Genomic DNA, 10702 nt, shown 5'->3' with positions numbered 1-10702 from the left:
CATCACCCAGTCCTTGGAAATCCTGTGGAACAGTTCTATTGTGACCTATAGGGTCGTTATGAGGCCGAAGCCACTCCACCGCTGTGGGTTTGGTTTTGGTTTGCTTTGATGCAGTAAAAGTTATGAAAGGCCTTATGTCACGATCAAATTAATCCCTCAACTTACATATAAGCACTGTTCTGTGTGTTGGCAATATACAGCAGGCGTGCAATTTCAAGGAGCAGGAAAACCTTAGTAGTAATTCCATCTAGCTTTTTTTTTTTTAATCCTTTAAAATTCTCAAACTTGTCGGCCTAGCACATTTGGACTCCCTAGAGTCGAGTCAGAGCTTTTATTTACACTTACATAAATATGGAGCCCGTGGTGGTGGGAAGGGTTAAGGCGCCTCCGAGAAAAAGCCTGGCTGTCTTATTTTAGAAAATCAGCCATTGAAAACTGTGGTGCACAATTCTCTCTGACACACATGGGGTCGCCATGATTTGGAGTCCATTCAAGGACAACTGGTTACCACAGATGTTTGCTGTTGTGTGCCATGGAGTTGATTCCAACTCATAGTGACCCTGTAGGACAGAGTAGAACTGCCCCATAGGGTTTCCAAGGCTGTAATCTTTTAGAGAGCAGACTGCCAGATCTTTTGCCCCACTAAGCCACTGGTGGGTTCCAGCCACCAACCTTTGCGTTAACAGTGAAGCGTTTCACTATTTCTTCACCAGAGCACCTTCCATAGATATTAGTACACACCTGTTTTCCTGTTTCTTAACTTTTATGGGATTATCGTTCTTGAAGAGAAGGAAATATCTGTTAAAACTCTACACACAGCGCTGCCTTTAAGAAATGCTTTCTCAGCTGTATCCCCTGAGACCCTGTGTGCCCACCTCCTGCCACCTCTCTGGCAAAAGACTGGATTTCCAGAATAATAAGAGTTGTAGTGGCCAGTGGTTAAGTATAAGCACTGTATCTTTTGATTCCCAGAGTTTCTTTATCCATGAGATCAAAAGGGATCACTGCCAAAGGGTATTGAAGCCACGGCTGGTGGAAGCTGAAGTCCATGGAGCCAAAATGGGTAAGGTATGTTATTTTCAGGTAGCCACACACACACACATTCTGACTTATGGTGACCCTATAGGACAGAGTAGAACTGCACTACAGAGTGTCCAAGGAGCACCTGGTGGATTCAAACTGCCGACCTTTTGGTTAGCAGCCATAGCTCTTAACCACTATGCAACCAGGGTTTCCTTCAGGTAGCCAGTACTAGGTAAAATGTAAAGCAAGGTGTTTGCCATTTCTAAACGTTTCTAACTTTCCAGAACTAAAAAGTTAGAAAAGAAAAAATGTCTTCAGTATGAAAATGATAAGCAACCAGAGGGGTAAAGTCTAGAAGTTACCATAGTTAAAAGTCTACACAAGCAATTCGAGAATTGCTGATTTTCAGAACATACCGTTGAAGCCCACTTACCCAATTGTTGTCTGTAATTGCTAATTGTGTTGGTTAGTTTCGTAATGACGTGGGGAGACTTTTACTCTACACATTTCGATATTGTTTGAAAAACATTTTTGTTCTCTTTAATTCAGCATACCAAAAGAGATGATGCCCACCTTAGAAAAAATTGTGAAGCCCCCAGAGCTTTACCAGCTTAGGTTATATCCCTTCTTTGCCTGATAAAAAAAAGTAACTAGTTTATGTGACAAATTAATTCTCATGCTATCCAATTTGGTAGTTATTAGCCACATGCGGCTTTTGAGCGCTTGAAATGTGGCTAGTCCTATTGAGGTATGCTGTAATTTATAGACACCAGATTTCAAAAATTTAGTATGAAAAGAAGAATGTAAAATATCTTCATAATTGTTTATATTGATTCCATGTTGATAAGATATTTTGGATATACTGGGTTAAATAAAACATATTACTGAAATTAATTTGACTTGTTTCTTTTTACTCTTTTTAACATGGCTACTGGAAAAATGTTTAATTAGAGATGTGGCTCATATTTCTCTCTCATGGTATATCGCTGAGACTCAGTGCTGTCGAGTTGATTCCGACTCATGGTGACTCCATGTGTGACAAAGTAGAACTGTTCCATAGAGTTTTCTTGGTTGTAGTGTTTATGGAAGGATCACCAAGCTTTTCTTCCATGGAGCCACTGGGTGGGTTTGAACCTCCAACATTTAAATTAGCATTGGATCACAAACCACACCACTTTCTATACTATTATGATGTATGTTACCCTACTGAATCCTTTCAGTATCCCTGTGTGATAGATGTTTTTACTCCCTTTTTTACAAGGCTGGAAGGCAGGCCCAAGCTAGATGGCCGGCCTAAGATCTCACACAACTGGTGAGAGATAGACTAAGACTCCATATCTTCTGACTCAAAGTCCACATGTGGGAAGAAGGAGGTTCTGAAAATATTCCTATTTCAAGCCCCCAAACCACTGGGGGAATGTCTCTAAAACTTGCGCTACCCTATTGTTTCCTAAGGAACAGATTAATAGGGAAAATAATTTTGCAGGGGCCTGGGGAACAGTTATTAAGTAGTTATTATTTGATCAGAATTCTTCTCTAAGCATCCAAGTATATACTGTAGTAAAAAAAAAAGCATATTGATATGCTTAGGTTTATGCAGTAATTTTGGCTCATGCATGATCCTTTAGTGCAATTTTAAACTATACAACCTTTTTTTTTTAATTCATGGGTGTTTTTCTATAATCCTTCCTATTGGCCTCATCTAGCTAAGCCCAGACTCCATGCTTGTACGCTTTTGGCTGTTTCTTCTTATCTTGTCCAACACATTTATAATCGGTTTGTGAAAATAGAAAGGGGAAAGAAATTACAATAATGTATCATTTACGTAAATAAAACCAAACCATTTAGCATGACTTAAAGCACAATGAAAAATTGAATTATTAACAAAAGGAAATAAAACCAATTGACATGACAGAGAATAAATGCACCTTTTCTTAATTTGTTACCATTTATTAGGGGTTTGCTACACTGAATTCCTAAGGTTTTTAGAGTGCAGGAATTGCCCATAATATGATAATCTCTATTGTTCTGAAAACTGTCAGGGGAGAACAAATAACAGCTCACTACGTTCTTATTCAAAACATTTAAATAGGATCAGTTGTAGAGGGCTCCATTTTACACGATTCTCCTGCTATTGCATTCAAATGGTTTAAAAACGTACGTTTCAGGTTGCCTGTTAACAAGCAGATGGTTGGAAAAAAAAAAAAGAGCAGAAAAAAAAAGTCCAAATTCAGACAACATATCAGAATTAGGATTTTACTTTTAAGGCAATATTTTAATGAGATAGTCATATTAAATATTATAAATCAGCTTTCAGATGAAAAGAGTAAACAGGCGATTATAAAGTACCGAAGAAACAAAAAACACAAGGCGCATTGCAATCCATGATGAAACTTTTTACTTAAGCAGTTGCCATTTCTCTCCTCATTATAATTCTGTTTTAAAAGAGAGTTTCTATTTTCAAAAGTTTCAGAGCAACCAGTGTTGATCCGGAGAAGTTCACTATTTACTAGAGACATATTTCAGTCACTGTTTGTCATTTCTATAAAGAAATTGCTGAATTTTCACAATAGTCTCTCAATGTTCCTTTTTCAAAACAAGTGTATTCTAAGCAGAAGATTTCTTCCTAATCTCTCTTTCATCTGGTATTTATTTACATTTTATTTCTTAAACCTAGACCATTTCTGAAAGGATTTAAGCACGCAGAAAACAAAAACAACAACAAAAAATTTATATGATGAAAACGAATTGTTAGTCACTTGAGACAGTATGGGAAAGAAAACCTTGCCTGGACATTGATCAAGGATGTTCTTGGATTCCTTTAGAATGGGAAAGCCTACCTGAGAGTCCAGTTGTGAGGATTTTTGTTTTCTTTACGTTGAATTGCAATCCATACTCAAGGCTGTGGTCTTTGATCTTCATTAGTAAGTGCTTCAAACCCTCTTCATTTTCAGCAAGCAAGGTTGTATCATCTGCATAACACAGATTGTTAATGAGTCTTCCTCCAATCCTAATGCCCCATTCTTCTTCATATAGTCCAACTTCTCAGATTATTTGCTCAGCATACAGATTGAATAGATATGGTGAAAGGATACAACCCTGATGCACACCTTTCCTGACTTTAAACCAATCACTATCCCCTTGTTCTGCCCGAACAACTGTCTCTTGATCTATGTAAAGGTTCCTCACGAGCACAATTAAGTGTTCTGGAAGTCCCATCCTTCGCAAGGTTATCCATTATTTGTTATGATCCACACAGTTGAATGCCTTTGCATAGTCAATAAAACACAAGTAAACATCCTTCTGTTATTCTCTGCTTTCAGCCAGGATCCATCTGACATCAGCAATGATATCCCTGGTTCCACGTCCTCTTCTGAAACTGGCCTGAATTTCTGGCAGTTCCTGTCGATATACTGCTGCAGCCGTTTTTCAATGATCTTCAGCAAAATTTTGCTTCGTGTGATATTAATGATATTGTTCTATAATTTCCACATTCGGTTGGATCACCTTTCTTAGGAATAGGCATAAATATGGATCTCTTCCAATCAGTTAGTCAGGAAGTTGTTGTCCATATTTCTTGGCATAGATGAGTGAGCACCTCAAGCGCTGCATCTGTTTGTTGAAATATCTCAATTGATGTTCTATCAATTCCTGGAGCCTTGTTTTTCGCCAATGCCTTCAGAGCAGCTTGGACTTCTTCAGTACCATCGGTTCCTGATCATATGCCACCTCTTGAAATGGTTGAACATCGACTAATTTGACAAAAATTCTCACAACTGGACCAATGAGCAACATCATGATAAACCGAGAAAAGATTGAACTTGTCAAGGATTTCATTTTACTTGGATCCACAATCAACAGCCATGGAACCAGCAGTCAAGAAGTCAAAAGACGCATTGCATTGGGTAAATCTGCTACAAAGAGCCTCTTTAAAGCGTTGAAGAGCAAAGATGTCACCTTGAAGACTAAGATGCGCCTGACCCAAGCCATGGTATTTTCAGTCGCATCATATGCATGTGAAGGCTGGACAATGAATGAGGAAGACCGAAAAAGAATTGACGCCTCTAAATTGTGGTGTTGGCAAAGAATATTGAATATACCATGGACTGCCAAAAGAATGAACAAATCTGCCTTAGAAGAAGTACAACCAGAATGCTCCTTAGAAGCAAGGATGGCAAGACTGCATCTTACATACTTTGGACATGTTGTCAGGAGGGATGAGTCCCTGGAGAAAGACATCATGCTTGGCAGAGTACAGGGTCAGCGGAAAAGAGGAAGACCCTCAACGAGGTGCATTGACCCAGTGGCTGCAACAATGAGCTCAAGCATAACAACGATTGTGAGGATGGCTCAGGACTGTGCAGTGTTTCGTTCTCTTGTGCATAGGGTCGCTATGAGTCGGAACCGACTCGACGGCACCTAACAACAACAACAACAACAACGACCTAAGAGTACACTAAGACCCTGGGAGGTGCAAACCAAAAGGTTGGAGATTTGAGTCCACACAGAGGAACCTCGGAAGAAAGGCCTGGTGGTCTACTTCTGAAAAACCAGCCATTAAAAACCCTGTGGAGCACAGTTCTACTCTGACACACATGGGGTTGCCACAAGTCGGAATTAACTTGACGGCAACTGGTTTGGTTTGATAGGAGTATACTACAGTCCGTGTTAAGGTGATAGGTTAGAGGAAACACCTTCTTTATTTTGCTATTGTTTTTAATACACTTTATTTTTTAGAGGAGTTTTAGATTTAAACATATTATTTGAAGGAGAGGACAAATTATGTCTCACCAGTGTCAAAAGAACCAAAAATCATTACAGCTTTATGTTTAGGTGAATACTTGTGGCTCTGCTTTGCAATAGCAGACATCATTAGAATGAAGCAGAAAAAGTCTTGTATTAATTCATAAATGCACACAAAACCTGAAACAGCAAATAATCTAAAATTAATTTAATCTTTGCCCTGGGATATCTTTTTGTGCTGGTGTGTGGGTGTCATGAACTGAGTTCTGTCCCCCAAAAAATATGTGTATCAATTGGGCTGGGCCACAATTCCAATATTGTATGATTTTCCTATGTTGTAAATCCTGCCTCTGTGTTGTTAATGAGGGAGGATAGAAGGCAGTTGTGTTAGTGAGGCAGGATTCAACCTACAAGATTGGATTGTATCTTTAGGCAGTCTCTTGAGATATAAAAGAAAGAAGTGAGCAGAGAGACAGGGGGACCTCATATCACCAAGAAAGCAGCACCAGAAGCAGAGTACATCCTTTGGGCCCAGGTCCCTGCCCCTGAGAAGCTCCTCAACCAGGAGAAGATTGAGGACAAGGACCTTCCTCCAGAGCCCACAGAGAGAGAAAGCCTTCCCCTGCAGTTGACACCCTGAATTTAGACTTGTAACCTACTAGACTTTGAGAGAATAAATTTCTTTGTTCAAGCCATCCACTTGTGTTACTTCTGTAACAGCAGTACTAGATGACTAAGACAGCGGGTGAACTTGATGTCCTAATAATTCACAACATTTCAAGGAAAACAACAAGGGCACAGGATCAAGGTCTTATTTCACTCAGAGGGAAAGCTGTTCAGCTTTTCCATTCTACTCTTCTCAACTGCTTGTTCCTCACTTTAGAAGGGGTGGAGACAGAATAAATTGTAGGATGATGCACAGGAACTACTTAAGCAGTTCTGCCATTTGTGTGATCTCCTTTTTATGGCATTACATTTCAGCTTTATTGTATTTTAAGCACACTGTGCAGTTCAGGTGCAAACTGAAAGGTTGGAGGTTTGAGTCCACACAGGCACCTGGGAAGAAAGGCCTGGCAATCTACTTCCAAAAAATCAGCCCTTGAAAACCCTATGGAGCATAGTTCTACTCTGATGCACATGGGGTCGCTATGAATCAGAATTGATGCAGTGGCAACTTATATTAAGAAGCTCCTACATTTTCAAAAAGCTCTGTAAAGGAGAAAAAATTCCTTTCTTTGAAACTCTGTTTATCTTGTTCTTAATGAAAAGTAAGAATAATTTCTGAGAAAGTTTTGATATATGAATACCAGAATTTAAACTTTAACATTACATATCTCCAATTTCAGGAAGGTCTGTTCTCTGTAGCAATATGGGTATGAATACACAAGATGTGATCCCATAGCAAATTTGTCAGAAATTTTGTTGATAAATGTAGAAATAATATAGAAGACATAGGGTTTTATTTATGAACATTAGGAAAAGGGGGGAAGATCATGGAATATGAATGAAAATAATAACATGTATATAAGAAAACAATCTTGAGGTAGAGGAGAGGCTTAAGATTGGCTGAAAGTGGCCAGATTTGTGTTTGGAGAAGGGAAAGGAGGACTTCTGGTATATGGCTTCCTGATACAGGAAGAAGTTTGGTCAAGTAAGCCATATTACATTTCCCACTCTCCATAGCTCTTGGGAATAGGTTTCCAGCAGCCAGTAAGAGAACAATTCTATTCCACCTTTTGGGTGAAATTGCAGTAGTTAGTATAGACTTCAGTGTAGAAAATATCTCAGTTTGCACACAACAGACATAAACTGCAGTTAACTAAAGAAAAAAAAGGAAAGTCCATGGAATGGGAGAAGGGAAGAAACCATGGGGACAACTCTGGAGACCCCAGTAGCAGGAGTCAGATTGTGTTGCCAAGACCCTGCCATTAACGTGATGTTCCAGTGACGGTCTCCAGCCCCTCTAGTCCACATTTCAAATTCCTCAGGAAGAGAACCTGATTGGCTCACTTTGGGTCAGATGGTCTGGGCTGGATGTGTATATTTGGGGGGGGGGGGGCGTTGAGCTATCCCATCACTATAGTTCAATAGCTCTCCCCCACCTAGTGTAGGCAGTTGTTCCTAAGGAAGAGCAAATGGCTGTGAGCCAGGCAGCTACCCTAAGAGGGATCTCCTTCAGGGATTAAAAAATAAAATTCTGAAAATTGCCACACTTGGAGGGTGGAAAAACTCCAAGGTAAAGTGACTCAGAAAAAACTCAAAAGGTGGATCTTCTCACTTGAGCCAGGAAAAGATTCTTCAGTTATTGAGCTCTAAACCTGTCAGTTACCTCTTCTCTACACATTTGAAGAAAGCAGATGTGTTCCTCAGAAAAATGGCACCCAGTGGCTAGCCTTAGTATTGAAAGTGGAAAAAGCAAAGACATGGTTCAAGCTATTGAAAGTAGTTGAAGCTGAGGAAACTGTTTGGGGATTATGGGAATGTTGTGTATGTTGATTGTAGCGGCAGTTACACAATTACCAAAATTTATTAAACAATACGCTTAAAATGGGTGAATTTTATCAAATGTAAATTATGCCTTGATAAAGCTGGAAAATAAAGGAGCCGAAGCAATACAGGCAAGACCCAGGGAAAGACTGCCTGGATGCTAAACCCAAACCCCAAACCCATTGTCCTCAAATACATTCTGACTCATAGAAGCCCTATAGGACAGGGTAGAACTGCCCCATAGGGTTTCCAAGGAGCCGCCGGTGGATTTAAACTGCCGACCTTTTGGAGCCACCATAGCTCTTGAGCACTGCACCAAAAGTGGAATATAAACCTAAAAAAAAGCCAAAACTATTGCTGTGGAGTCAATTTCAACTCATAGCAACCCTATAAGACAGAGTAGAACTGCCCCATAGAGTTTCCAAGGAGCGCCTGTTGGATTTGAACTGCAGACCTTTTGTTCAGCAGACGTAGCTCTTAACCGCTATGCCACTGGGGTTTCCAAAAAGGGAATATAGAGCCACCCAGGGTTGCTGTGAGTCGCAATTGACTCCATAGCAATGGGTTTGGCTATAGTTTGGAACTTCCTGGAAAGGATCCCTGGTGGCACAGTGGTTAAACGCTTGGCCACTAATGGAAAGGTCAGCAGTTCGAATCCACCCGCAGCTCCTCAGGAAAAAGATGTGTCTATCTGCTTCTGTAAAGATTATAGCTTTGGAAACCCTATAGGGCAGTTCTACTATGTCCTATAGGGTTGCTAGGAGTTGGAATGCACTGGACGGCACATAACAACAACTTCCTGGAAGGCTAGAGTCTACCTAACCACCAAGTGAGTGGGTTCAGCAAATGGATCAGTGAGGAAGCAGAGCTTGCACTGAGGAAAGATGTCAGGTGGTCTAGAGCCTGAGAAAAGTCAGTAAGATTAGCATCAGAGAGCCTGAACCAGAGGACAGGCATCCTTAAAGCCCAATAATTATTAATACTATCTTAAAATTTGTATCTTTTATTCTTTTATAAAGCATTTCACATATGCCATTTGGCTTGAATCTGCACAAAAACTCTGCTCCGTGAACAACGTAAATAATATCTCTACTGTCCATATACAAAGAAGCTGAGTTGTAGGGCTGGTGTCAGGACATATGCCCATTAACAATTTGCTGCTTCTCAGCTCCAAATGCACTGACAAGTTCCAGTCAACAATTTCCCACAAGTTCTGTTGGCATAGTACCATAGCAACTTCTCTGTCACCGTCCCACCCTCTCCAGTGAGGTTTGGATCCCAGACCTGAGGGAGGAGAAAACATTTCCTTGGGTGCAATACCTCAGCACCCAATGAAGTAAAACCAGTTGCCATGGAGTCGGTGCCAACCCATGCGTGTCAGAGTAGAACTGTGCTCCATAAGGCTTTCAATGGCTGATTTTTCAGAAGTAGATTGCCAGGCCATTCTTCCGAGGTGCCTCTGGGTGGACTTGAGCCTCCAGTCTTTTGGTTAGCCGTTGAGCACATTAACTATTTACACCACTAGGGAATATAGGAATTGAAGATAAAGAATAAGGAACAGCCACTACCCCCTCCAGCTGAAACAGTGTATCCTCCCTTCCCTGGCTGAGGTCCAGACCTTGTTGGAGACGGCACCACAGGGGCAGAGAAGTCCCTATGGTGCTGCACTCATGGAATTTGCTGGGAACTTCTCCTCTGAAACTTGGCAGAAACTTGTCCTGACGGGTACCAAGAAAAGCCTTTCACAGGGAGGTGTCTCACCAGAGGCATTTTACCACAAAATTGCCCTAGGGGATGGTGCCTGGGAACCTGCTGGCTGCTGGGTGCTGCTGGCCACTACGCATTGTAGGACTCTGGTACAAGAAAAGTCAACAATACTGCGGAAGCCTAGCTAGGAAGCACGCCAGAATCAAGAAGCAAAACTCCCCTCCTTCTGCAATGTCCTCCCGCGCCCTCTACTGGCAAAGCTTCTACACCAACTGGTAAAGGGAAAATATTTACAGTCCAGGTTTATTTTCACAAAGCAGACAAAAAGGGTGAATTTGGAGCTCAGAGGCAATGAATTGATAGCTGGCACAGGTGCCATTGAGACCTCGGCCCAAATCTTAACTCTACCACTTATTAGGTATGTGTCTTGGGCAAGTCTCTTACTTTGATCTTAGTTTTCTCTCTAAAATGGGAATGAACAAAGCACATGACCACACTGTTCACAAAAAAGAAATACAAATACCCTTAAACATGTCCTCAAACATCTGAAAAGAACTTACAAAGAGAGAATTGCAGATTAAAACTATATTGTGATATCATTTCTCACTTATTAAAAAAAGTTGCCATCAAGTCTTTTCCAACTTATGGCAACCCCATGTGTGTCAGAGTAACAGTGTGCTCCATAGAGTTTTCGATGACTGAATTTTTGGACATAGCCCACCAGGCCTTTCTTTTTAGGTGC

This window comes from Elephas maximus, chromosome 1 (assembly GCF_024166365.1).
Source record: "Elephas maximus indicus isolate mEleMax1 chromosome 1, mEleMax1 primary haplotype, whole genome shotgun sequence".
NCBI lineage: Eukaryota > Metazoa > Chordata > Mammalia > Proboscidea > Elephantidae > Elephas > Elephas maximus.
Note: the sequence above shows the minus strand (reverse complement) of the source record.